Source organism: Cibotium barometz, chromosome 32 (genome assembly GCF_041138505.1).
Source record: "Cibotium barometz isolate CiBa-2024 chromosome 32, ASM4113850v1, whole genome shotgun sequence".
NCBI lineage: Eukaryota > Viridiplantae > Streptophyta > Polypodiopsida > Cyatheales > Cibotiaceae > Cibotium > Cibotium barometz.
This window is the reverse complement of record NC_141077.1, coordinates 12,600,824-12,627,733: the sequence shown is the minus strand read 5'-3', so window position 1 is coordinate 12,627,733 and position 26,910 is coordinate 12,600,824. Positions and strand designations below refer to the sequence as shown.

The following is a 26,910-nucleotide window of genomic DNA, read 5'->3' as shown; positions in this document are numbered from 1 at the left end:
GACGCTCTATCACCTGTAATAAGAGAAACAGTAGAGGTGCTCAATTCAGCGGTGGGAATGCCAGTGATGAGGATGTTGGACTGGTGCCTATGAATGGAAGGGTTAGGGGGGCCAACCATATCGGAAATAGCTATGGCAAAGAGACGAAAGGTGAGGTTATTGGCAAGACCAAAGTGAGGGAAATTGCGGATGAGGGAGGCGCACAAAGCGGGATCAGCAAGAGGAAGTTGGATGGTAGCCAAGCCTGTCAGGCCGAGTGTGGTGAGCTTGGAGGGAGTGAAAAGGGAATGAAGAGGGGGTCTTGGGAATCGGTTAGGCTCATGGAAGTTAATATAAAAAGTGTACTCATTAGAGTTGCGGTAGGGGGCGATTTGGAAAGGGGTGATGAGAAGATTGGAAGGAGGTGGGGTAGCTTGTGGCAAGGGGTTCGGTGGTTCAGGTTCCTCATCAGATGGCATGTAGGTGGGGCCGTTGGTTAGCCCAGGTGAGGAGGTGGAGTAGGGGGAGCCATCAGGGGTGGTGGTGAAAGAAGAGTATAGATCAATGTTATCCACCGGAACATCATCATCTGTGTCGATGGCAATGAAGTTCTCTGCCCTTGGCCGCGTGGAGCGAAAGAGGTAGTCATGTTCCGGTTTTGGGTGAGGCTGCAATGGACGGCCCTAGGTTTGCTTGGTCCAAACTGGAGACGAGGATGGTGAAGATACTGAAGTGCAGATTTCGGGCCGAAGTCGCAAGGTGTCCACATTTGAAACTAGTTGAAACCGATCCTGTCAAGTGGGAATAGACTTCGTTGGACACCCACACGCATAATAGCACAACTTAATATCACAATTTAAAATGGACAACTTAATAACAACTGAAAATTGAAATGAAATAGATGGACACCAGCACTGGGGCCGGAACGGGCCGACCCCCCCCCCCCCTCAATATATGATATATTATTGGGAGTATTTAACAAATACAATGCTCCATGGGTTCAATGAACAGATGATGTCCATGTACAAATGAATATAGTACCAAACAAAAGGCTCGAAGTAGATATTCGAAGGAGAGCGACCACTTGAGTGGTCTAGTCTCTACGTGCCTGTGCCTTCACTGGACTCCGCGGAGAGTGCCCCACTGGTGTTCCAGGACCACGCACAAACAGGCGCTCCCGTACTAACGCGTGGCTCTCCTGATCTCGGCACCTTTGGACCGTGGTTCTCCAAAAGCTTGGACTACCCGGCACCGAATGGGTGTTAGCCGTAGAGAGAATCCCTTATTAGATTTACAACAAAGTTCTTTACTTAAATCTGAATTTACTTGTAGCTTGCAGATGGAAGACCAATACCCGAGGTGTCTGTGTGCAGCTACTAGTGGTGGATACCAAGACACAGAAGCCTGTCGAGAAGATGGAGGAGGATCTGCTTGTGTTGAAGGTGTAGCCACCTAGGAGGTGCAGTGTCGCCTGTAGCCACCTACTTGTAGCTTGCAGATGGAAGACCAATACCCGAGGTGTCTGTGTGCAGCTACTAGTGGTGGATACCAAGACACAGAAGCCTGTCGAGAAGATGGAGGAGGATCTGCTTGTGTTGAAGGTGTAGCCACCTAGGAGGTGCAGTGTCGCCTGTAGCCACCTATGAAAGGGAGGTGCAACCCCATGCAGCCGCCTGTAGAGGGGAGTGCAGCTGCCATCAAAGGAGGAGGAGGCGCACAGCCGTCTGGAGGGTGCAGCTGCCATCAAAGGAGGAGGAGGCGCACAGCCATCTGGAGTGTATGTGCAGCCTGAGGAGGAGGAAGCGCACAGAAACCGCTTGCAAGAGGAGGCAGCGCAGCCTGCTGGAGATGGCACACAGCCGCCTGCAAGAAGAGGCAGCGCAGCCTGTATGGAGGTGGAGCGCAGCTTGTATGGTCGCCTGGCTGCAGTGGAGAAGGGAGGGCAGCCTGCTGGAGAACCGACGCAGCCGCCAACCTACAGTGCAGCCGTCAGCCTGTGGTGCAGCCTGCTCTGCTGGGGATGGCACGCAGCCGCTTGCAAGACGTGATGCGCAGCAGTTCTGATGTGCAGCCGCCTGTGAAGAGCAGCAGCGCAACTTGAGAAGATGGAGGCGCACAGTCGCCTGCAGAGATGCTGAAACCACCGAGCTGCAGCCTGTAGAGGAAATCACAGCCGTGTGGTGTGTGCAGCCATAAGCTGTAGACGTGGAGGAAGCGTAGCCTGAAGAAGGAGGCGCACGATCATGTGTGGGATGCTGAAAGATGGTCGCTTTTTTTTGTAGATGTTGGAGGGGGAGAGAAACGACCACGGCTGGCCGGCTCCCCACGTTTGCATGGGGGCGGCCAGCTTCATGGTGTGGTGTGGGTAGGTGACCATGCACCCACCCCCACACACACAAAGGGTTAAGTGTGGCTCCCCCACCTTGGCCCATATGTGGGTGCCCCTAATGGGTGCCCACTTTTAAATGAAATGTGAACTTACAACCTTATAAAATGAAAGGTTAGAAATAAAACTATTAAACCAACAAGTGCAATACACTTACCACCTGTTCACATGCAACAAAACTCGTCAGAAGACAGAGCAAACTTCACGACTCACTGGCAGGCGTCCCCGCTCAGTAAGTGACACGTCAAGTAGGCAAACACAAGAATACAAGTCATGCGAAAACAGTTTCAAACATGCAAAACATGAGTGCATGTGCAAATAGTATCATGGACATATCTCCCGTTCATGGAACAAGTACAAAATATCTGTCGGGCACAAAAATGGCATGACATAAAACATAAATCCTAGTCTTCCTATGGAGTGACAGTCCCATAGGTAAAACACAGTTCCAGGCACGAGCCTCCCTATGGAGTGACAGTCCCATAGGTAAGACACGGCACAAATACTGGCTCTTCCATGGCGTGACACTCCCATGGATAGAAAATAGTCTAGGTCATACACGGGTGGCACCAGTCTGGCTCCCGTCCATACGACACCATCCTGCTAACACACGGGTGACACCAGTCTGGCTCCCGTCCATGTTAAGCAAAAATACTGGCCTCTTCACACCGGCCTGGCGTCAAGTGAACAAGACACAAAACTGGAGAGATGGACCTAATGGTCGGCCAATTGGTGACACTAGGGGACAGGTCAAACCAAGAGGGAGTGTGGTAGTGGTAAAAGTGGTACCGGCAGGTGAGCCCAGGCCTGCAAGAGGTGTGCCAAAGTGGGATCTTGTACCTGCAAACTGGTCCTCCAAATATGAAGCTTTGGTTGGGAGCAAAATTGGGACTTGCAGGTGGCCCATAGAAGGGGGTTGGACCAGCAAATAATCGCAGACCGGCAGGGGTACTGAAAATGTAGCTCGGGCGTGGAAAAAAATCCTGTGTGTGGATTGAAGCTCGGTCCTACAAATGGAAGTGTGCAAACCTGTGGATTGGAGGAGTTCCAAATTGACTGGCAGGAGTCACTGTTCCAAATTGTCTGGCAAAAGGAGATGGACCAAAGTTGGGACCTTCAATAGGTGCACCCGCATGAGGAGTCGTCGGGTTGTATGTATGGGTGGTGGACACCAATGGAGGAGTGGGAGTGAGAATGGAGACAGGAAGGTCCCTTGGGATTGACAAGGTTGGGGAAGTGGGCGGGCTGTGCGTGGTAGAAGTTGCGGAGGTTGAGGTTGATGGAGAGAAGGCCATGGGGCAAAGAAGATGTGGCGAAGCGATGTGCCAAAAGGGTAAGGAGAAGGATAGGAAGTTGCCAAAGTTAAGGCTGAAAGGTGATGGAAAGAAGTGCGCAAAAAGGCGGGTTGTTGATGTGCCAAGTGGCTTGAAGGTGGGGCAGTGGGCTAAAGTTGAGAGGAGATGAGGGTGAGCCGGTGAGACAGTGGACCAAAAAAACGTGGAGTAGGTGTGATGGTGTGCCAAAAGAAGCAAGTGTAGGAGGGTGTGGCGGTGCGCCAAAAAAAAGAAAGTGTAGGAGGGTGTGGCGGTGTGCCAAAAAAAAAGCATGTGGAGGAGGGTGTGCAAAAGGTAAAATTCTCTAGATAAGGGTGGCAAGGGTGAGATGAGGCGGTGTGCCGAAGCGCAAGGAGCGAGAGAGGTAGGGCTGGTGGCAAAACAGGTGTACATGAGTTAGTGTGCAAAAGCGCAAAGGAGCAAGAGAAATAAGGCTAGCTGCAAAACGGACACATGAGTTAGTGGGCAAAAGCGCAAGCGGCACTAGATGATGCTGGCTGGCAAAAGCAAGAAGGCGCGGAGTTGGTCAAACATGCATTACAGCCAATAGTGGCTTATAATGATCCAGATGGCCATTTGATCATTGTGCAGTGTATGTTGAATGGCTAGGTTTATGAATCTGCATCGGTTTATGCTCCCTCAATATCAGCCCAAAGAGATAATCTGTGGCACAAACTTTTGCACTATCCATGGCTGGAAAATGCATTTCTATATGGGGACTTTAATAATTCACCACCCACTGTCTGTTGGCAGCACCTGTGGTCAATCACATATGATTGCAGTTGAAAGTGTATCATGGGCAAATGTAATGCATCATCTGAATGCAATGGATGTCTAGAAAGAAGATTGTCTAGACAAAAAAGGTTTCCCATTTCATCTTAATGCCTTTTCTGATCATCATGCCAGATTGGACCATTGGTACAATTTAAATGCTGATTACACTGATCCAGTGGCATGCCATGTGTGGGTTGATTATTCCTTGGGACTGATCCTTTATGGATGGTCTCTATTTAGATGTTCCCATTGATGATGTACAACTGCCAGAAAAAAGGCTTTGTTGGTGAATAACAACTATCTCACTCACCCCTTGTTTCATGATATGGTGCTTGATAATGTTGATGCACGTTAAGAAGTACGAGGACATAGATGTTGCTTGGTATCATTTTCTAATTCACATGCAAGGAGTAAAAATTGACTATGGAAAATGGTATTTAGGGAAAGAAAGACAAAGAATTACTGGGCTAAAAAATCAATTACAAGTTTTTAAAGAGCTCAACCATACTCATGTCTTATCCCTTGAAGAAGAATTGCAAATGCATTATGCCAGCCACACGAACTGGATAGAAATGATCAAAGAAAGCTCCAAAAATGGCAAGTTCTATCATTATAGAAACCTCTCCTTTTTTCTTTTTCTTTTTTTGCAAGAAAGAGACTTCTATTAAGTATGAAAAAGACATACAAAAGTCACGGCTGTAAGCTGGAAAAGAATAGAATTACCCCAATATGTAAGGTGATGAGGAGCATCATGATGACATGAGAGACCTGTGGGACTAGAGGAAAAGAAAATGCCATGGTCCCACTCCCTCATAAATATAACGTGCTTTGCCTGCGCAAAACGAGAGGATCCCTTAATATGAGCCCAAGTAGCCATGAGAGTATGGATGATGTCACCCCATATAGTACTAATGCACTGAGACCCAAAAATCTCGACACCCTCAATAGCCTCCATGCATCTAGCTCTCCAGATGTGCCATGCTATAATACTGGCAAAACCCTCCCAACTAGTGTCAATCCTCTGTCTGAGGGGTGTATAATCAGAGTGAGGGACATCCTACAATAAACCATGCTGGGCAATACCTCTACGAATGAAAATAGCAGAGTCTGTACCACTGCCCTCGTAAAGAAATTGTGGACCGGACTAGGAGAGCCAAGCAACTACCCCCCAAGTCACATGCATGGCGCGGCCAGTCAATTTGCCCATAAGTTGGGCTATAGAAACCCAAATTTGTTGTGCAATGCTACATCCCCATAAACAATGTTGTACAATCTCAGAATCTTCCGCAAATCTAGGGCAGGTAGGTGCTACACCGAAAACCGATCTCCACTGATTGGTGGGGAGACCACCATGTAAAAATAACCAAAAGAAATGAGAGACCACTGATTGGTGGGGAGACCACCATGTAAACATAACCAAAAGAAATGAGAGATCTAGCTCCTTTTGTATGAATGCCAAAGCCTATGCCGATATCTACGCTGTATCAGCAATAAAGAGATATCATAACTTTCCCAATGAGGCCTGAGAGCAGGGATCCTATGCATCTCTCGAGTGAGGAGAAGCCTGGCATATTCCAGACCGTGAAACTGAAAAAGGGAAGGCTTTTTAATGGATCAAAAGCATCAATCCACACCCACTCTCGTGGATCCCACTGAAGATATCTGATAGGACTACCACCATATTGTAGAAAATATGAAAGCAAGAGCAGACTAGAAATGAAACAAGAATACAAATGAAAGACAAAGAGTTACCTTGAGATGAGTGTAGACAAGACACAAGATTGATTGATTATTGATGTGACACCTACAATTTATAGGTGAGAAGTACAAGATTGAGTAGACTCACTTATGGGATAAATGTAGAGGTACCACATGGCACTAGACTCAAGACACAAAGACTCAACTGAAACTAGACTAGAGAAATAGTACACCTAGTGTGCACTTATTTCCAACACCCTCCTTAAGTGGACACTAGGAGGAAGACAAAAAGACAAGACTATGACATGACAAAAGATAAGACCAAGACAGAGAGACTAGACAAGGATTGAGAGACAAGCTAGAAGACAAGATGGACAAGACTAGAAGACAGACATAAAGACTGATAGACTGAGAGACAAGACAGAAGACATGACAGACAAAGATCCTGAGACACCCCTCCTCAAGTGATATTCTCATATGGGTTCACAAGGATAGGGACAAGATGGATCTAAAACAAGACACAGTCAGATTGATAGACAAATAGACAGACAGACAAGACTAGATAGACAGAAGATTAACTGTAGACCTGACTGTAAACAAACAGATGGACCTTGAAGACATCCCCTCCTCAAGGGCAATCTCTGCCTCTTGGGTAGGGACAAGAGAGAGGTCAAAAAGCATAATGAGTAAGACACTAGAACCCCTTGACCTACATCATCGGTGGTCAAAGTGGTAGACAAGAAAGGTGAAGTAATGAGAAGGCCCACTCCTCATCATGTGAGGAATGAACAGCAAGATCTGCTGATGGAGATGCTGCAGCAACATGGGCTGAGGTAGATGCAGGGGCTGATGTAGAGGTTTTAGAGTAGCAGTCCTTCTCCTGGTGATTATCACGGCCACAAATGGTGCATGGATGAGCCTTGAAGTAGTGTGGACAGCAAGAAAGTGGGCGGATAGAAAATTCAGGCCGGCGGGTTGCTTACTGATATGACGAGCTGCATGTGCAATACTAGAGGATAGAAGCGAACATATAGAAACGGTGAGATACAAAAAAAAACGTGAGGCAGCTCCCAAAAATGTGGCGGCAGATAGTTGTGTAGGAAAAATGGGGGAGAGACAAAGCTAAAAACTGAAACTGAAATGAGAGCAAGACTAAAAAGAAACACAAAGCTTAGACATACCTTGAGATGAGTGTAGAAAGGACACAAGATTGATACTTTCATTGATGTGACACCCACAATATATAGGTGAGAAGTACAAGATAGAGCATGAGTGCATATGGGATAAATCCCTGAGTGCCACGTGGCATACACTGAGATGACCAAGACTAAAAGTACTCCTAGTGAGCACTTATTTCCAACACCCTCCTTAAGTGGACACTACGAGGAAGACAAAAAGACAAGACTTTGACATGACAAAAGATAAGACCAAGACAGAGAGACTAGACAAGGATTGAGAGACAAGCTAGAAGACAAGATGGACAAGACTAGAAGACAGACATAAAGACTGATAGACTGAGAGACAAGACATGAGAGACAAAAGATCCTGAGACACCCCTCCTCAAGTGATATCCTCATATGGGTCCACAAGGGTAGGGACAAGAGTGGATCATAGACAGACAGAGAGAGAGACAATCAGCCAGTAGAGTGGTCCCACAGAGATAGAGACTTTCAGATAGACATGAGAGAGACTGACAGATAGAAGATAAATGGGAACATAGACAGAAAATGCCAAGAGAATGTGGGTAGCTAATCCACAAAAGAGAGGCATATAGACTGATAGATAGAGTGTCAAAGACATGTGACAGGATAGACACACAGGATAGACACATAGACAGAGAGACTGACTGATTGTAGATAGATAGAGAGATGGACCTTGATAGATAATCCCTCCTCAAGGGCAATCCTCCTGCTAGAGTGGGTAATGCAGGGGTGCCTCTTGGATAGGGACAAGATAAGTCCATGTAGACAAATAGACATGATATTACCCCATGATCTACATCATTGGTGATCAATGGTGGTAGATAGCATGAAAGCATAGACAAATATGAGAGAGATGGGAAGGTCTTACCATATTTGGCAGTGTCTAATCCCGTACAAGATAGAGAAGTAAATGAAATTGAGATTTAAAAAAAAAAAAAAAAGAGATAGAGATAGACTGAAAATAGAATACTTGATTTCTGCTTTAAATTTGTTGCTGCAGGTCTGGCTGGTCCAATGGACAGCTAACCCACATGTGAAGATGAAGAGGAAATGGGAAATAACAAAGGGGAAAATGCCTTTTGCACAGATGTTGCAAATCAGGTCCAAAATCAGCATTGGAGTTTACCTTCACAAAAGGAGGTGTCGAGCTGATGTCGAGAAGACCAGAGATCCAAAAATAACGAGTTGTTGCATGAGTTGAATATCCAGGAGGTCCACGACTTGAGAAGACATGTTGATGAAGAAGAGAGTGCGGGGATAGCTGCTGCATGTGCAGTACTAGAGGACAGGCCGGTAAGCTCAAGTAGAGAGGCGGCAGCTTCATGATGAACCCCCGCAGCAGCAAGAAGGAGAAGGCGGGCAGTTGTTGGCGCAGATCTGGAGTTGCACGCTGGAGCAGAATCAACAAGCCGAGCAGAGACAGGAGAAGACGGCGCAGCTGACTGATATGACGCGCTGCAACAGCAGCAGGTCGACTACAAAAAGCAGGGCCAGCTAAGCAGCGGCTAACAGCAAAGGTGGCGGCCTGTTCTGAACTAAGCGACTGCAGGCTATCGCTTACAACTAGGAATGGCAATGGCTGAGTCAGCACTTGAGCTGCCATGGACTGTGGAAAGCAAGAGCAGCGAGTAGATAGTCGGTGAGCTGAGGCTATGGTGGGTTGAAGGGAGCCAGGATAAACCTGCTCTGATACCATGTAGGAAAAATGGGGGAGAGACAAAGCTAAAAACTGAAACTGAAATGAGAGCAAGACTAAAAAGAAACACAAAGCTTAGACATACCTTGAGATGAGTGTAGACAAGACACAAGATTGATACTTTCATTGATGTGACACCCACAATATATAGGTGAGAAGTACAAGATAGAGCATGAGTGCATATGGGATAAATCCCTGAGTGCCACGTGGCATACACTGAGATGACCAAGACTAAAAGTACTCCTAGTGAGCACTTATTTCCAACAAGTTGTTGGGCTGCTACAGCAGCAGGTCGACTACCAAGAGCAGGAGCAGCACCCAGCTAAGCGGCGGCCAACAGCAAAGGCGGCGGCCTGTTCTGAACCAAGTGACTGCAGCAAGAAGAGGGGCAATCGCTCACAGGAAACAGGAGCAAAGATGAGGGGAGCCAGGATAAACCTACTCTGATACCATGTAGAAAATATGAAAGCAAGAGAGACTAGAAATGAAACAAGAATACAAATGAAAGACAAAGAGTTACCTTGAGATGAGTGTAGACAAGACACAAGATTGATTGATTATTGATGTGACACCTACAATTTATAGGTGAGAAGTACAAGATTGAGTAGACTCACTTATGGGATAAATGTAGAGGTACCACATGGCACTAGACTCAAGACACAAAGACTCAACTGAAACTAGACTAGAGAAATAGTACACCTAGTGTGCACTTATTTCCAACACATATAGCCACAAACACCAAGAGCCATGAGTCACTATTTGAGGAGAAGGGTCAATGAACCAATGCTTCCCCGAACGACCAACAATCCTCACTGGACTAAGCCTAGTATCTGGGATGATCCCCTCCATGCTACATCTCCTCGATCTCCCTCTAGGCATGATAGAGTAGATGATGCAATCTGAATCCTCCTGTCTCAGGAGAGCAATGACCTACAGAGGTATGCCTATCCTCGAAAAGACTCCCAGTCAACTCGGATGATAGTCTCCATGAAAGGTCCCAGAGAGCCACTCATGCGGAATAGCTGCATCAATCTGATCAATACGTATGTGAGAGCCCCTAAGGTGCTGAATGGATGCAGCTCTCCGATCCTCTGAAAGACTCTTAACGGTCTTCAGAACAAAACCTGTGTATGCACATCTTTCCCATCCTGGCCATTGCATATAACGAGACACACAAAGTGGCCGACCGGCCTCACCCCTGATGAACACGTTCCACATAATATGTTGTCGGTCAGCCTCATCCAAAGACCTAGGAAGCCTTTGTCGTAAAAATGGTCTCATGGTTCTCCATGTTCTGACAATGGTTGCAATAAGAGGGGAAGATGGTGCCCTAATATCAGCCTCTGTGAACAAAAACCGTGTGCTGGGCAGCCAATCTCTCCCAACACGGCGTGTGTATCCGCAAAATCTGAGACGAGAAAAAATCCTTCCAAGGTTGAGTGCTTTGGTAGGAAACCTCTGACCACAAGTTTGCAGAGCAAGGCCCTGCACTGAACATCCGGATCAATAATATTCAGTCCGCCCTCTTGTTTGGGCTGAATAACTATGAGCCAAGCTACCCTGGCACGAATGTTGTAGTGCCATCCAAACCCGACAAAAGAAAATTGTGGATCAATCTCCGCAACTGACAATGCACGCACGAGAGAAGCACCAACAAGAGGCAATAAACCAAGCTGAGGCAAGCAATACCTGATTAGCCACCAAAGCTCTAGAGGCTAAATCTCATCTCCGCAGCTGACCAATGCACACACGAGAGAAGCACCAACAAGAGGCAATAAACCAAGCCGAGGCAATTAATACCTGATTAGCCACCAAAGCTCTAGATGCTAAATCTAATCTTCTGGAGCTCCAATGAAGAAGCTTCTTCTAGATGCTCATAAGTACCGGAGCAAACGGATGTGTAGGAGTAACCAACCTGGTTCAAATGCCAAACGGTGAATGGACACAAAATTTTATTGAGTTGGAGAAAGAATGTGTCACTCATTTTTTTTTAGTGAAGATGTATTTTTATTAATAATAAGAAAAGAGTACATATAAACTGTGGGATAGTCTTCTCAAACAATGAAGAGAAGAACTACCCACAGAAATTGCTCAATCCAAAATCCTCTTAGTGAGTAGTTTCATTGCATCTGACTCCGGTATGTTTATACTCACCACATTAGCAATGTTAGCTTTCACTAAACAAATAACTTTCTTAGGATCTACACTTTGCATGCCATCATTAACAAAGACCAGAGTGTTCCTCGTAGACCATATCTCCCATAGGCATGTAAATCTTGCAAATCCAAAAAGGCTATTACTCTCCTCTGCTGGACCAATCTTTTTACCCAAAACCCAATGGGACCATGTACATTGCAGCTCAAAAATGTTCCCCCCCCATTTAGAGAGCTGTGTCCAAAAGGATCTTAATGCCGGGCATTCCCAAAAGGCATGCTTGAAATCCTCAATGGCTGTTTTGCATCTTGGGCATATCCCTGAGGCCATATTTCTGATCATCAGCTTACAGCCTAACGGAAGAGCCCCAACCATGATTCTCCACAAAAAAGTCTGAGCATGTGTTGGCAGTTTGGATCCCCAAATTCTTCTGCATTTGGATTCCCAGCATTTGTCCGGCCAAGCTACTTTCCATATTGTATGGAAATGTTTAAAATCTCTCTTCTCTTGCATTAACATCTGATAAAACTTGGCAGTTGATTCCCGACCAAGGGGAAGTCCATCTGTCCACCCCCAATCTTTGATCCACCTATCCGTAAGCTTAGAAGTATTGATAGTTAGTGTCTTGAGCTTACCAATAATTACATGCAGATGATTCTTATCAAATCTTGAGAGACCATACATGATAGATAGTTGATCCTCATCTCTCCACCCCAGAAGAGGACCATCCCTGAAATCCTCAAATCTGTTTATCCCTTTGTTGCTAAGTCTTTTGCTCACTTTGGGCTCAATGAGGGCTAATGGGGGAAAAAAAAAAGGGGACCACCAAACATTATACATGAATAATGAATTTCCTGTGATTCTGGGAGATCCCTGCCATTAAATGAGGGGAATGATCCTCTTCCATTTCTTAATCAAAAATTCAGCAAAGGGCATATTTTTAAAGACAAGAGGAGCATGGGAAAAAATCTTATCAATCCAAGAGAGTCCCCTCCATTTGCCTTGCCAACTCATAGTCATATTCAGAGAAAGCTCTTTAAGCATCCTAGTCCAAGGTTGACTCTCCTGTAGAAAGGAGGTCAACATTTTTGGCATTCTCGCCATTGCATGTGTTTCCATGTCTAGGATGCCAATTCCCCCATCCTTCTTGGGTTTACACACCTTCTGCCATGCCAATAAGGAACATGGTCTCTTGCCTTGCTTATTCTTTTATAGAAAGGCTTTAGCATAGCTTAAAGCTCTCTTCCAGAGGCATGCTGTAAAATCTATACAAGGAGTAAAGAAGTGAAAGCATGCCAACAACACCATGTTTACTATTATTACCCTTGAATGAAAGGGAAGAAATACGTTGTCCCAAGCTCTAAATTTGGCTATGAATTTGTCCATAAGCCAGCCCGCCATGTCTTTACCTGAAACATCCATGGGGCATCCCAAATGTCTAAAGATCTGGCCTTTGTTCACAACTTGGCATCCCCATCTGGTTACATCAAAGGATTCATCCTCGGTAAAACTGATTAATCTTGACTTGTGACTGTTACATTTGGAGCTAGAAGCATTTGCAAAGACTTGTACAATTGCCAAAGCCTTTCTAACATTATCATTGGATGCATCCAAGAAGAGAAGTGAGTCATCACCAGCAAAGCATTGAATCACCATCTGCAGTTCATCATTCACTTGTAGACCTTTTATTTGATTTTCAGCAGCTGCCAACTCAAGAGCTAGAATCAAAGGATGAGAAATTACAGCAAACAACAATGGAGCAAAAGGGCAGCCCTGTCTGACCAACCTTTTAAGGTTGAATGAGCCGACCACAAAGCCATTGAGCATAAGACTTGACTTAGCACCAAAGCTGAGCACATAAATAATGTTTGAGATTATGGGTCCAAAACCCAACTTGGCAAGCACTCTGCTAAGAAATGACCAATGGACTCTGTCATAGGCTGTCTCTAGGTCCAGTTGCAGCATGATGCATTTTTGCTTCTTCTTCTTTGCCATCTCTTTCCCTAATCGGGTTGTATATATGTTGTCCATTATGGATCTCCCCTTAATAAAGCCATGTTGTCTGGGGGAAATCACCTTTTGCAATAATGGAGTCATTCCCATTGCCGCAACTTTAGCTATGATTTTATACAAGATTGTAAGCATGGTGATTGGCCTCCAATGTGAAAAACCTTCACAGGCCACCTGTTTAGGAATCAGTTTGATTAGCCCTTCCTTCACACTACTCTCCAATTGTTGATGCTTGAAGGCCTTATTCACAATGAAGGTGACTGGAACCTTGAGATATGACCAAAACTCGAAGAAAAACTCCACAGTAAGGCCATCCCAGCTAGGGGATTTATCCTTCCCCATTACTTTCAAAGCATTCAAGCATTCATCTTCCTGGATGTTCCTCTCAATCCATTTGGCTTGGTCCAACTCCACTGCTTGAGGGATAATGTCCAGAATCCAGTTTTCAGCAAAGAATCTTTCCGTGGACTTATCCTCCTTCAGGCTTAGAGTATCCCCAAGGAATGCAGTCCAGGCCGCAGCCAATTCCTTGGGGTTTGAGATCATTTTACCATTGCTATCTCTAGCCTTGGAGATGTACTCTCTATCCCTCTTCTCTTTGAGAGATTTGAAGAAGAATTTCGAAGGGGTTTGAGCTTGACCAAAGTATAGCTTTCTTGACAATAATCTCCCTTTTTGAGCTCTCTTGTTTTCTATCTCCTCCCACATACTTTTACATTTGATAAAATCTCTCAACTCTGCTTGTGATAGGGGTCTGGACTGTCCAGAATGTGTTACTCATTTTCAACATGCTTTTGCAACAACTTCTTGGTTGATGACCGATAGCACTTTGTGTGCTTGTTCTGAGCTACTTTCTCATGTGGAATAAATCATGGTTGCACATGAAGCTCAAGTTCTTGAAATTCTTTTCTCGGAATTAGAACTCAGTGCTGTCGTTAAATCATTGGGTCGATGGAAATCTCCAGGTCGGGATGGTGTAACCGTGGAATTCTTTCTTCAATTCTGGGAAATACTAGCACAACCACTCTTGCTTATGATCAATCAATCATGGCTATAGGGTATCATGCCATACTCTTGGCAAGAGGGGTTAGTCAAACTCGTGGCAAGAGGGGTTAGTCAAACTCGTGCCAAAAAAACAAATGTGTCCAAATATCTCTGATTGGTGGCCTATTACATTGATACTTGTGATCTATAAATTAATCACTAAAATGGCCATTGCTAGGATCAAAATGATCTTGAATAGGGGCCTACATTCAGCACATTATGGCTTTGTTCGTAGATGACAAATCACAGATAATATATGTAACGCATAGGGATTGTAAAAGGGCTCTCTGGAAGTAAACACATAGCTGAAACGAATCTCCAAAGAAGAGAAATTGATTCCGAGCATGGTACATAGTCCACAATGCCCAGAATCTAGTCCAGTCAAGGAAGTCGGTATAAGCTGGTAGTGGAGGAGAGAGACAACCAAAAATCCACAACATTCGCTCGAAACGCCTCCTAGGAAAACGAGCTTAGAGGTGTCTAGACAAGTCATCAAGAAAACCCTGAGAGTGCAAGTAATAGCAAAGAAGGCGAGGCAAGGTCTCTCTAGGATGGGAGCATTGCCTACAAGATGATGTCGCAATATGCCTCTGTGCCAAAAGAGTTCCCGATGGGAATACCCCAAATCTCTTGCTTGAGGGGAAATCTGCTCTTCCAAATTCTTTTCAATGCAGATTTCCATCAAGCAATAGATTTCGATATATGCCAGAGGCGATTTGCATGGTCCTCAATCCATGGGGGTAGTAAGAGCAACCTGTAAGCCTTGGCCATAGACAATTGGTAAAAAGGCACAAGAGTATATCCTGGAAGTAGTCTCCATGCCTCCTCAAGCATCGGGACTGGGTGAAACGGTTGCATAATTTTTGAAATGACTCTCCATATTGATTTGTGTGAATCCCCAAATTAGATTACCAGACAGCTTGTGGAAAAGTGAAAACATAACCATTTTCATCCACGATGTCACATATGTGACAAATCCCCAATGTAGACATATTGTAGGCCGTTCTTGGATGAGACAAAGCAAGTGATTGATCAAATACCCTGCTCCAATAAATACTCTGTAGCAACATTGCGTTACCCCGATTTGGAGGATTGTAGATGGCATAGGATAGCTTGCCAATCTTGAATAAGAGTAGTCACATATAGAGAGCCCAGGATATGGCCAGTGAAACACCCAAAGACTATATCATCATAATTGATTGTCATGTGCATCCCGCACTTGAATGCCACGTAGACATATCTTTACAGAAGGTGTAGGACCTGGGATGGTGAACTGGTCCCATGTGAGCCCAGTCCGGGGACGAGTCAGCCAGGGATCCATCTCAGTTGTCCGAGGTCAGTTGTGCATTGTCTTGCACAAGAGTCCAAGGTCAGGTGTGCACTGTCTTGCACATGAAACAGTGCCAGTCTGCGCTGTGAGTCTCTCTCTGGAATGATGTCAGTGATTTTGTGTATCTGGTACGGTACCAAATGCCAGATCATTGTGTAGTTAGTTAGGGTTTGCTTTTAGAACAAGGGGCCAGCCCATAGGGCTACCCTGGGTCTTTGTGTGGCATGGGGATAGTGTGAAACCACCCCCATGAGGGCCAGGAAGGCCCCTGGCTGAACCCACCAGCCATGGAGGGGCTGTAGGACAGCCCTAGGGGCAAGCATTCAGGAGATACAGTCTTTGTATGGCTGTAGGGCAGGTATGGGGCAGCCTGTAGCCCATACAGGCTGCCCAGCCCCTGCCCAGCCCCTAGACTGTGTGCAAAACAGTGTCCAGCCCATGTAGAAGCATGCGCCTGATGTCCAGCCAGCCAGGAAGAGATGCGCAGACTTTATGGGATTTTTTCCAGCATTTAATGCTGAATTTACAGTCGTGGGACATTTTGTTGGTGGCCGCCTGGATTTATAGCTGGCCGACTGCCCTTTGTGGAGTAGTATAAATAGGAGAGCCCACAATCCCATTGTTTCATCTCATATTTCCCCAAGAGCCAAGGCAAACAAGGGCTAGACGAGCCAAGGAGTTGCTAAAGCAAAGGGGTGAAGGAATGCAGGTCAAGGGCAGAGATTTCTCAGCCAAGAAAGATCAAGATTTCTGTATTTTCTTTTCAAATTCACATCATTCTAATAAAGCAAATACACCATCCGTGGTGGGGGCCCTACAGAGGGTATTTGGGACCCAATACTGTGTCTGAAGGAACATGGAAGCTACTGCTAAGCTAGATTAGAAAGCAGGAAGAACTGAGCAAGGCTAAGCTAAGGCGGAAAGAACACAAAGACAAGCATGATGAAGAAGCTAACTACTCAGACATAGACTCAAGTTCAGTTAGGCCACAAGATTGAGACTTGTGTTCATAAAAAGACTTGAGAGCTTGCTGGATGATATATTCATGATAGAGACCTCACTTATATAGAAGTGAAGTACAAGTGTTACAATGACACCCAACTATATGGGATAATAGAAAGAGTGCCACATGGCAACTCACACACAAAGACTAGTTCCTAGTACACACTAGGACACCTTGACTTCATGTTCCAACACCCCCCCATGAAGGAAAGGTGAGTGATATCATGAGTTTATAAAAGATGCAGTTCCTTGATATACCCAACAAATCCCCCCTCAAGGAAATGCCTCATACTGCAAGGATAAATCATAGGCTCATGGTCTCTCATGCCAGGGTCTCTGGTCAAGGATAAATCCACGGCTCTAGTCTCTCATGCAAGTTGGACATCCTTGGGTAGGTACAGAATATGGGATATACCAGGACAAACACACAAAATATAATAGATACCTCTGAGAGGTTCAAACAGATAAGACAAGATACCCTTGCATACTCATAGCGGTTGCAACAGGTTTACAAAAATCCTTTTTGGAAACATGATCCAGGCAGGGAACCCTAGAAACAGAAATCTTTATCATCTACCATATATGCTTTTTCATCACTTGTGTCCTCCACCATATTTGCTGAATTTTTCTTTGAGAAACAGTTACTTTCAGAGTGGCCATTCTTGCCACAAATCCCACATGGCTTGATGCGAAAACAATCTTTCTCATCATGATTGTTTTTGCCACAATGTCTACAAGCTTTAAAAGAAATCCTTTTGAACTTGGTTGCCAAAGCTTGTTCTCCCTCCACTTGGTGAAGGGAACCAGAGAAAAAGCCGCCTGTGGGCAGATGCAGTGGATCATGTGCCGATGGAGGATGTGATGTATCCTTGGTCGAAGTGTTGATGTGTTTGTGGTTGAAGAGGCTTGGTCGTCAGACGCAAGGTTGTAGTTCAAGAGGCAGTGAGGCCGTGGTTGAATTCCCTTGGCAGTAAATCCAAGCCAGAATGTTTGTAAGGTTGTGTGAGTAAAAGCTTCCGTGTCGGAAGAAGCTTGTATGAAGTGTTGATCTGGGAATTTAAAGATGGATGATACTGGTAATGTATCTGGCTATGGTTGTGTGTTGGTATCCTGTGTGTTGATTTGCAGGAGAAGGCGCGATTGACGTGTTTGGTGGTGTAGTCCACGGGTTTACACTCTCACAGCGCACTTTGTGCCAGCCTTCGATTACCTCGTCACGCACACGGTGGAAGTGTATGTGTTTGCTGGGGTCCTTATATGATGCCTTACATGAGGAAGATTTGGATGTTTCTTGTATTCAGCTTTTCTTTTACTGTTTCTGATGGATAGGGCATAGGCTCTTTTCTCGAGCATTGCCCTGATGTAAAATGGATGTTTCATAATATAATTTCTTCGTTTCACCAAAAAAAAAAAAAAGTATGTGTTTGCTGGGTGTTTACTTTGATTATGGTACCCTTGTTTTGGCTGTCTTTCTGGTGTGGGTGGTGTGGTGAACTGTGTGAGAAGTGTTCCAGCCGTTGGCTGGTGGTGCCCCCGTGGTGCTTTTTTCCAAGGCTGTTGGATGGACAGCTATAGAGGCAGGTGATTCCGTGTCCGGAATTTCCGACAGCTTTTTGGTGCCCCCACTGAGGAGAGCTCAAGGATTGTTGCAGATTTTCATGATGTGGTCTTATCCAGAATTTCATGGCAGGAAGAGTGAAGATGTGTTTGACTTTTTGGAGCAAATGGAGTTGGCATGCATTAGCAATCATGTTACAGATGAAGAGCAGGTTCTGAGGCTAGTGAAGATTTTCTTGAAGGGAGATGCTCAAGCTGGCTTAAGGATTTTGAAGCATAGGATGCGGCATATGAGCTACATGGTGTTTTGACTTTAGACAGGTTGAAAGAAGGCCTTTTGGAGCATTTTCAGCAAGCGGAGGAGCCTAGTGTGCTTTGGCAGGAGTTGAGCATCTTGAAGCAGGTCCATGGGCAATCACTGGATGATTTTGTGAAGGTATTTACATGTCTATGGGGTAAGTGGTGTACGGCATTGAAGCAGGAAGTTTCTCCTATGTTTCTGAAGAAAAGCTTGTTTATTGATGGTTTGTTACCCCATTTGAAGGTCAGGGTTGAGTTGAAGAATCCCAAGTCATTTGATGATGCAGTTAGGGTTGCTAGGAAAAAGGAAGGCAAGATTTTGAAGCAGATGGAGATGGGTATTTATCCGCATGAAGGTGTTGTGTCTACAAGGGATATGCATGTAAATTTGGTTGAGGTGGATAAGAGTCCTATGCAAAGTTTAATTAGACAGGAGCCTCAAAGGCCTATACAGGTGCAAATGCCTTTTGATTTTTTTCCAAAGTCTTTAAAGCATGTGAATGTGGATGAAAAGCAAGATGAGGAATCTAGGTCAAGGTTTGAGACTTTTGTAGATGAGGAGTTGCTAGTGGATTCTTCTTTGGATTGGGATGTCATGGTTGTACATGACAGTGATTTGAAATGCTCTATTGAAGATCATTTACATTCGGATCTGGATGACATGCATGCACATGGAAGCAAAGAGGATGATGCTTTGGGATTGGCTGATGATAAGAAGGAAGAGGAGTTGGATACAGAATGCTTTGGGGATGATTCTTTGTCAAATTCTACAAGGGAGGAGGATGGGGTAGAGACTTGTGATGAAGTGAAGATGGTTTGCAATGCGGATGTGGAGAACATGGAGGAAGATCCTATTGTTATGGATTTTCTTGGATAGCTTGATGGTGGTATGGTACCTGCGACGATGAATGATATGGATGTTTTTCCATTTGATGCATTATGTGCTGGGGAGTCTTTGGACGATGATACTAGGGGGGTTGGCAACACTCAAGAAGATATGCATGTAGATTGGGCTGATGAAGAGCGTTGTGATGTGAGTATTATCCTTGAGGATGATATGTGGGAAATTGCTAGCCTTGATGAACAGGAGCCAAAGATAGACATGGATGCAAATATGGTTGAGAGTGTACTAAGGCTTCTTTGCGTGTTGCTGAAATGCTAAAGACAAAGTCCATGGATGACAAGGATTCTGAACCAGTTGAGCTGTATGGTTGTGAAGAGATGCCTGTTTTACAAGAGTTGGAAGTGCTTGTGGACACTGCTGTTGGAAAGGATCTGGATTTTTGTGTGCATAAAGGTCAAAATGTTGGAACTTGGCCTTCACTGGTAATGATTAATTGGATGCTAGATGTTGCAATGCCACAGGTTTTGAAGACGAGGAGGTTTGTTGTGGGTGAAGTGCTTTTTTATGGTTTATTTGAAAAGCGAAGGCTTGAAGGTGATGCTGTGAGGTCAGAGTCTGTGAATGCTTATCAGATGATGGACGGAAATGATTTTGTGGCACATATAGTCGACGTTTGGTATGTAGTGATACAGCCATTGTTTTTCACAGATGTTGGAAAATGGGATGGTGAGTTACAGCTGTTTCCTTTTGATCCTGGTGGATAGCTATTGGACTTTATCTTTTTGCTGCTGAGCATAAATGCTCTAGCAGACGGGGGGGGTTGGCAAAGTATGTTAGGCAAAAATTTGAAAGGTGTTTTGGGCTTGTGTACATATGGGATGCATGGCATGTATAAAGCTTTGCCCTGGAATGCCTTGGCAGATGTACAGGGTGGATGGTTTGGTAGTAGGCTTGTACAGGTTTGTCCGGAGTGTGGTCTGCTGGAGGTGATATCAATCGTTCGGTGGCTCCGTATGTCTGCGTATCCCTAAAATGGAGTGGGCACTCGTAGGCTGTATTTGAAGGTGTGGAAGCATGGGGGGCAATTAAATATTGAAGGGGCCAATGTTGCCTTGAAAATGGTGTGAAAAGGAAGGTGAGGGTGGCTACGTGTATGCTATGTGTATGCATGGCAGGAAGGAGGTAGCGCAGGGAGAATTCAAAGCAAAGATGCCAAATTGGGCCAGGTGGGCTCTTCCAGAATGATTGCAGACGGCTGGCGATGACAGACTGGGTACGTCAATAAAGGATGGCGCCGACTGACTGGAAAAAAGGGGCGCAAAGGTTAACGAAGAGAGGAAGAGGGAGTAGGGTCCCTGGTTTTGATGGCTGGCGTGGCTAGCAGCACGCAGGCGCAAGGGAGAAGCGTGGCTAGCAGCATGCAGGCGCAAGGGAGAAGCGTGGCATTGGGTTTTGAAGTGTTGGCTGCAGCTGCAGGCGGCCTCGAGTGTGCGCAACAGAGGATAGAGGAATGGTTTTGGGCTTGCTTGGGTTGGCGCAGCTGCTGACGATAGCTGGGAGACGTTGATAGCAGGCCAGGGGATATAGAGCGAGCAAGGCGGGCTGCTACGAAGGCTGGCGACTGGCGCAGCCGACAGGTGAGAGAGTTGGTTTTTGGTGTTGGCGCAGTAGAGGTGCCGATTTGTGGGCTGGAGACAGGTGGGGGTCGCCTACGACAGCTGGCTATGCAGAGCTGGTGAGGGCAGAACAAAGGAGTGGCCTTGTTTTTGCTGACGGTGGCTGGTGACTCCGACTGTAGGCAGAGAGAGTAGGGAACCAGAGAAAAAGCCGACTGTGGGCAGATGCAGTGGATCATGTGCCGATGGAGGATGTGATGTATCCTTGGTCAAAGTGTTGATGTGTTTGTGGTTGAAGAGGCTTGGTCATCAGACGCAAGGTTGTAGTTCAAGAGGCAGTGAGGCCGTGGTTGAATTCCCTTTTTGGCAGTAAATCCAAGCCAGAGTGTTTGTAAGGTTGTGTGAGTAAAAGCTTCCGTGTCGGAAGAAGCTTGTATGAAGTGTTGATCTGGGAATTTAAAGATGGATGATACTGGTAATGTATCTGGCTATGGTTGTGTGTTGGTATCCTGTGTGTTGATTTGCAGGAGAAGGCGTGATTGACGTGTTTCGTGGTGTAGTCCACGGGTTTACACTCTCACAGCGCACTTTATGCCAGCCTTCGATTACCTCATCACGCACACGGTGGAAGTGTATGTGTTTGCTGGGTGTTTACTTTGATTATGGTGCCCCTGTTTTGGTTGTCTTTGTGGTGTGGGTGGTGTGGTGAACTGTGTGAGAAGTGTTTCAGCCGGTGGGCTGGTGGAGCCCCCGTTCGTGTTAGTGTTTTCCAAGGCTGTTGGAGGGACAGCTATAGAGGCAGGTGATTCCGTGTCCGGAATTTCCGACAGCGAGCTTCGACGACGAGAGAGACCAAGAACGATGGGACCAGAGTGCACCAGGCAGGCCAACTAGGGCACCAGGCTTGAGTGTTACAGATATGTTCCAGCAGATGATGCGAGCAATCACAGACCAAACAACCAAGTTGGACGAGCAGAAGGCGCAGATCTTGGCTTTGGAAGAGTGTACCCGTTCTCCAGCGTTGCGTTTTCCATCTCCTCCTCCGTCTCCTTCCGTAACCCAGATTCGAGATTCGAGATTCGAGACACAGGGACCCTCTCGCGGGGTCACGACCGTAGCCGAGCTCTTTGCTTGAGTTGCAGATGCGTGCATTGGAGATCCGACAATGTGAAGACAAAGCCATCCAACGCGTGGAACACGACCGTTACCTAGCAGCTTTGGATGCCAGATTGACACCGGCGGCGCTCTCGAATCATTTTCCCGAGAAAATGAATTTCAGTAAGTATAATGGTAAACTCGATCCCACAACTCTTTATTCATGATTACATCAGTTTGAAGCTTACTTTGCCACAGTTAGAAAGACAGATACTGATAGAGTGATCTTAGCCAGTTGGTACTTGGAAGGTGAGGCCATTCCTTGGTGGACTCAGTGGGATCATGCCCACACCAGATTAGGTATGGCAGCTTATGTGTGGGACGAGTTTGTCCACGACCTTAAGCAGCGGTTTCTACCGCCCCACTACCTTGAGCGACTCGAAGACAAGTTCAGGGGAGCGCATTAGAACGCGCAACCAGTCCTTCAGTTTGCCAATAGAATTTCGACCTTATGTTTGCAGTTAGGCTTATCTCTTTCGGACAAGAAAGGGCAGTTTTTGTATGGCCTTGACACGCAAATCCAATGGGAGGTGCGAATGTTTAGGCCAGCCACCTTTGAAGACGCACTCTCGCTTGTGTAGAGTGCAGAAACGAAGCATAATGGTGGTAAGCCCAAGACTTCCCAGCCGGCTTCTCCCAAGGCTACCACCTCAGGAGGCAAAGGTCAGAACCAGACGGGGTCTTCCCCAGGATAGAGCCCGGGAGCCTCTGGCTCCAAGAACTTGAACAATGCATCTAAGCTTACTCTAGACCAGAAAGCGGAGGAAGGCAAGACAGGTGGCAAGTTGAGTGTTGAGGAGCTTTCTCAGTACAAGAAGGAGGGTAGATGTTTCTTCTGTCATACAAAAAAACATACTTGTCGGGATTGTCCTAAGAAGCCTCCAAAGCCTGCCGCCGCTACCTCCACAGCTTCCGTGGTGAGCTCAGCTCCCACACAGACCCCAGTGGCTGCCCCTAGTTCTTCAAACCCCGGTGCTTGAGTTAGAGAAATTATTAGCCGGATGCTCGAAGATAAGCAGACGGGCGCCCAAGACGAGGAGTATGAGCGCAACGAATTGCTCAAGTCCTTTGGCTACATAGGTGGCCAGAGAGTTGTTGTCTTGTTTGACAGCGGCAGCACGGAGGATGTGGTCACAGAACAGGCCACTAGGCATGCCCGTTTCGACCTGACTTCGGTGGACAAATAGGTTGAGGGTTTTAGCACAAGCATGACAACGAGCGTCAAGTATGAAGCTCTAGGTGCTAAGTTAGTTATTCAAGGCATAGAATTTGTGCGTGATTTTATGGTTGCCCCTCTTGTAGGAGCACACATAATTTTGGACATTCAGTGGTTTCACAAGTTTCTTCCTGATGTCAAGTGGGACAAGCACACGTTCCAGATCAATCGGAATGTGTCGAACGTCCCAGTGACCATTAAGTGTGAGCCAGGAATTCCAAACTTTCCGCTCATAAGCCACTTGCAAGCTAAGCGAGCAGTCAGGAAAGGCGCACATTGTGCAATGATTTACATCTAGATAGCCCAAACGGTGGCCAGTGCTTCCAAGAAGTACTCGGCTCTCCATGAAAAGTTACATAAGATTTTTCTTCGGGACAGTCTCCCTCCCCAGCTCCCCTTGTCCAGACCGGAGGACCACAAGATTGACCTCCTTCCAGGCTTGAAACCCCCGAGCAAGTTTTCGTATCGCCTTTCCAAGGCAATGGAATCGGAGTTGGACCCCCAACTCCAAGAATTGTTGCAATCTGGCTTCATCTACCCCAGCGTGTCGCCATTTGCAGCACCGATCTTATTTGTCAAGAAGAAAGATGGGTCTTCCCGTTTGTGTGTCGATTATCATGCACTCAACAAGCTGAGTATCAAGAGCAGATTCCTGATGCTTCGAATTGATTATATTCTCAAGAGGCTGAATGGAGCACTTGCCTCGTGGGACGAGCCATTTCAGGTGATCACCGATGCGAGTAACATCGCAATTGGAGGTGTATTGCAATAGAATGGTCATACACTTGCCTCGTGGGACGAGCCATTTCAGGTGATCACCGATGCGAGTAACATCGCAATTGGAGGTGTATTGCAACAAAATGGTCATACAGTAGCTTACATGTCTCGTAAATTACTGTCCGCAAAGAAAAACTACTCAGTCTATGATCGTGAACTCCTAGCAGTTATACAGGCCTTGAAACACTGGAAACATTTTCTGTATGGCCGAGACTTTGAGGTTTGCACTGACCATCAGGCATTACGCTGGATTCAGACAATTCCAAGTGCATAGTGGAGTGATCGACAACACCGTTGGAGTCAGATATTCCAGCAATTCGGTGGTATGATTGAGTACCTTCCAGGAAAGGCCAATCCAGTGGCCGATGCTTTGAGCAGGAAGGGACAAGTGACTACGATTCAAACCACTAGACTCGATCTTGTTGGTACAGGACTAGATGACATGAAGCCACGTACGCGGATTCCGAGGAATTCGGTACACAGTGGGAACAAGCATTGGATGCCACAGGACCATTCCACTTTCTGATACGCGATGGTTGGCTTTTCTACAAAGGCCGACTGTGTGTCATGAAGTCGTTCAGGGCAACTCTTCTCCGTGATGCCCATGACGCCATTATAGGTGATCATAGGGGCATGAATTCGACTATGGAGAAATTGGAATGGCAATATTATTGGCCAAAGATGAGGCGAGATGTGTTTACATATGTACAACGCTGTGATATTTGTCAAAAGGTGAAAGCTCCTCGTGGAAAGAAGATAGGGTTGTTACAGCCCTTGCCAATTCTTGAGGGTCCTTTCCAAGATATTTCGATGGACTTTGTCACGAATCTGCCTCCCAGTCCAAGTAAGCGTAATACGCAGTGCTTAACTATCGTTGATAGATTTAGCAAATTTGTTATGCTTATTCCTTGTAGGGCCAATGTGACCGCCGAGGATATTGTCCAGTTGCTCATTCAGCATTGGTACCCGATTGGCGGGATTCCTAGGACCATAGTGTCAGACCGAGATGCCAAGTTTACCAGTCATTTTTGGAGGGCATTGTTTGATAACTTTGGTACTAAATTGAAATTTTCAAGTGCATTCCACCCACAGACGGACGGCCAGACAGAGATATACAACCAATTGGCCTTTGATGTGCTGAAGTGTTATGTCCACGATCATCAAGGTGGGTGGGAATCATATTTGCCTTTGGTTCAAGCTGTTTTGAATGATTCTTTTTCTTCAGCTATTGGCAGGATTCCATATGAGGAAGCGTTTGGAAGACCTTTCTAGTCGTCGTTGACCAGGATCTCGTCTTAAGTACCAGAAGCAAACAGAGTGACAGAGTCTTACTAGGAGATTTTAGAGTCAGTAAAAGACAGATTGGCTAAAGTGCAAGAGGCCTACACTCGACAGGCCAATAAAAACCGAAGGGATATGAAGTTTTCGAAAGGGGATTGGGTTTATCTTCGGATTATGAAGCAAAGGTTGAAACAGGTGGACAAGCGATGCCCAAAGTTGTCTTTCAGGAGCTTTAGATCTTTTCCCCTCAGGAAAAAGATTAATGAGGTGTCTATGCAGTTAAAGCTACCTCCGAGTTGGACTATGCACGATGTGTTTCACATCAGTTGGTTAAAGCCATATGCAGGTCCTATCCCTTCAGAAGTCAAAGACGAAACGGAACCAGATATTGTTGATGAAGCAGAAGTTATGGTTCCAGAACAGATCCTTCTGCACCGTTTCAAGCATGGCTCAGGCCGAAGACTAAGACAGTTCCTCACAAAGTTTCATTACTGAGGGACCCACGAAGCGGTATGGCTTGACAAAGAGTTTTTCGAAGACTATCCGGCATTATTGACGGATTATTTGAAGGCTATGCAGCTTCCGTCAAGTTAAGCAGAAGGGGATGATACGTGCATCCCGCACTTGGATGCCACGTAGACATATTTGTATAGAAGGTGCAGGACCTGGGATGGTGAACTGGTCCCATGTGAGCCCAGTCCGGGGGACGAGTCAGCCAGGGATTCATCTCAGTTGTCCGAGGTCAGTTGTGCATTGTCCTGCACAGGAGTCCAAGGTCAGGTGTGCACTGTCCTACACATGAAACAGTGCCAGTCTGCGTTGTGAGTCTCCCTCTGGAATGATGTCAGTGATTTTGTGTATCTGGTAGGGTACCAGATGCTAGATCATTGTGTAGTTAGTTAGGGTTTTCTTTTAGAACAAGGGGCCAGCCCATAGGGCTACCCCGGGTCTTTGTGTGGGCATGGGGATAGTGTGAAACCACCCCCATGAGGGCCAGGAAGGCCCCTGACTGAACCCACCAGCCATGGAGGGGCTGTAGGACAGCCCTAGGGGCAGGCTAAGGGCAAGCATTCAGGAGATACAGTCTTTGTATGGCTGTAGGGCAGGTATGGGGCAGCCTGTAGCCCATACAGGTTGCCCAGCCCCCAGACTGTGTGCAAAACAGTGTCCAGCCCATGTAGAAGCATGTGCCTGATGTCCAGCCAGCCAAGAAGAGATGCGCATACTTTATGGGATTTTTTCGAGGATGTAATGCTGAATTTACAGTCGTGGGACATTTTGTTGCTGGCCGCCTGGATTTATAGCTGGCCGACTGTCCTTTGTGGAGTAGTATAAATAGGAGAGCCCCTCAATCCCATTGTTTCATCTCATATTTCACCAAGAGCCGAGGCAAACAAGGGCTAGACAAGCCAAGGAGTTGCTAAAGCAAAGGGGTGAAGGAATGCAAGTCAAGGGTAGAGATTTCTCAGCCAAGAAAGGTCAAGATTTTTGCATTTTCTTTTCAGATTCACATTATTCTAATAAAGCAAATACACCATCCGTGGTGGGCGCCCTA

General features: G+C 46.1%; 1 protein-coding gene across 2 annotated transcripts in view; it reads left to right on the top strand.

Annotated features, from left to right (window-relative positions):
* The window catches only part of LOC147619835 (DNA-directed RNA polymerases IV and V subunit 2-like), a 114,189-nt gene that overhangs the window by 60,515 nt on the left and 26,764 nt on the right, over positions 1–26,910 (top strand). The gene's annotated exons all lie outside the window — the stretch shown is intronic.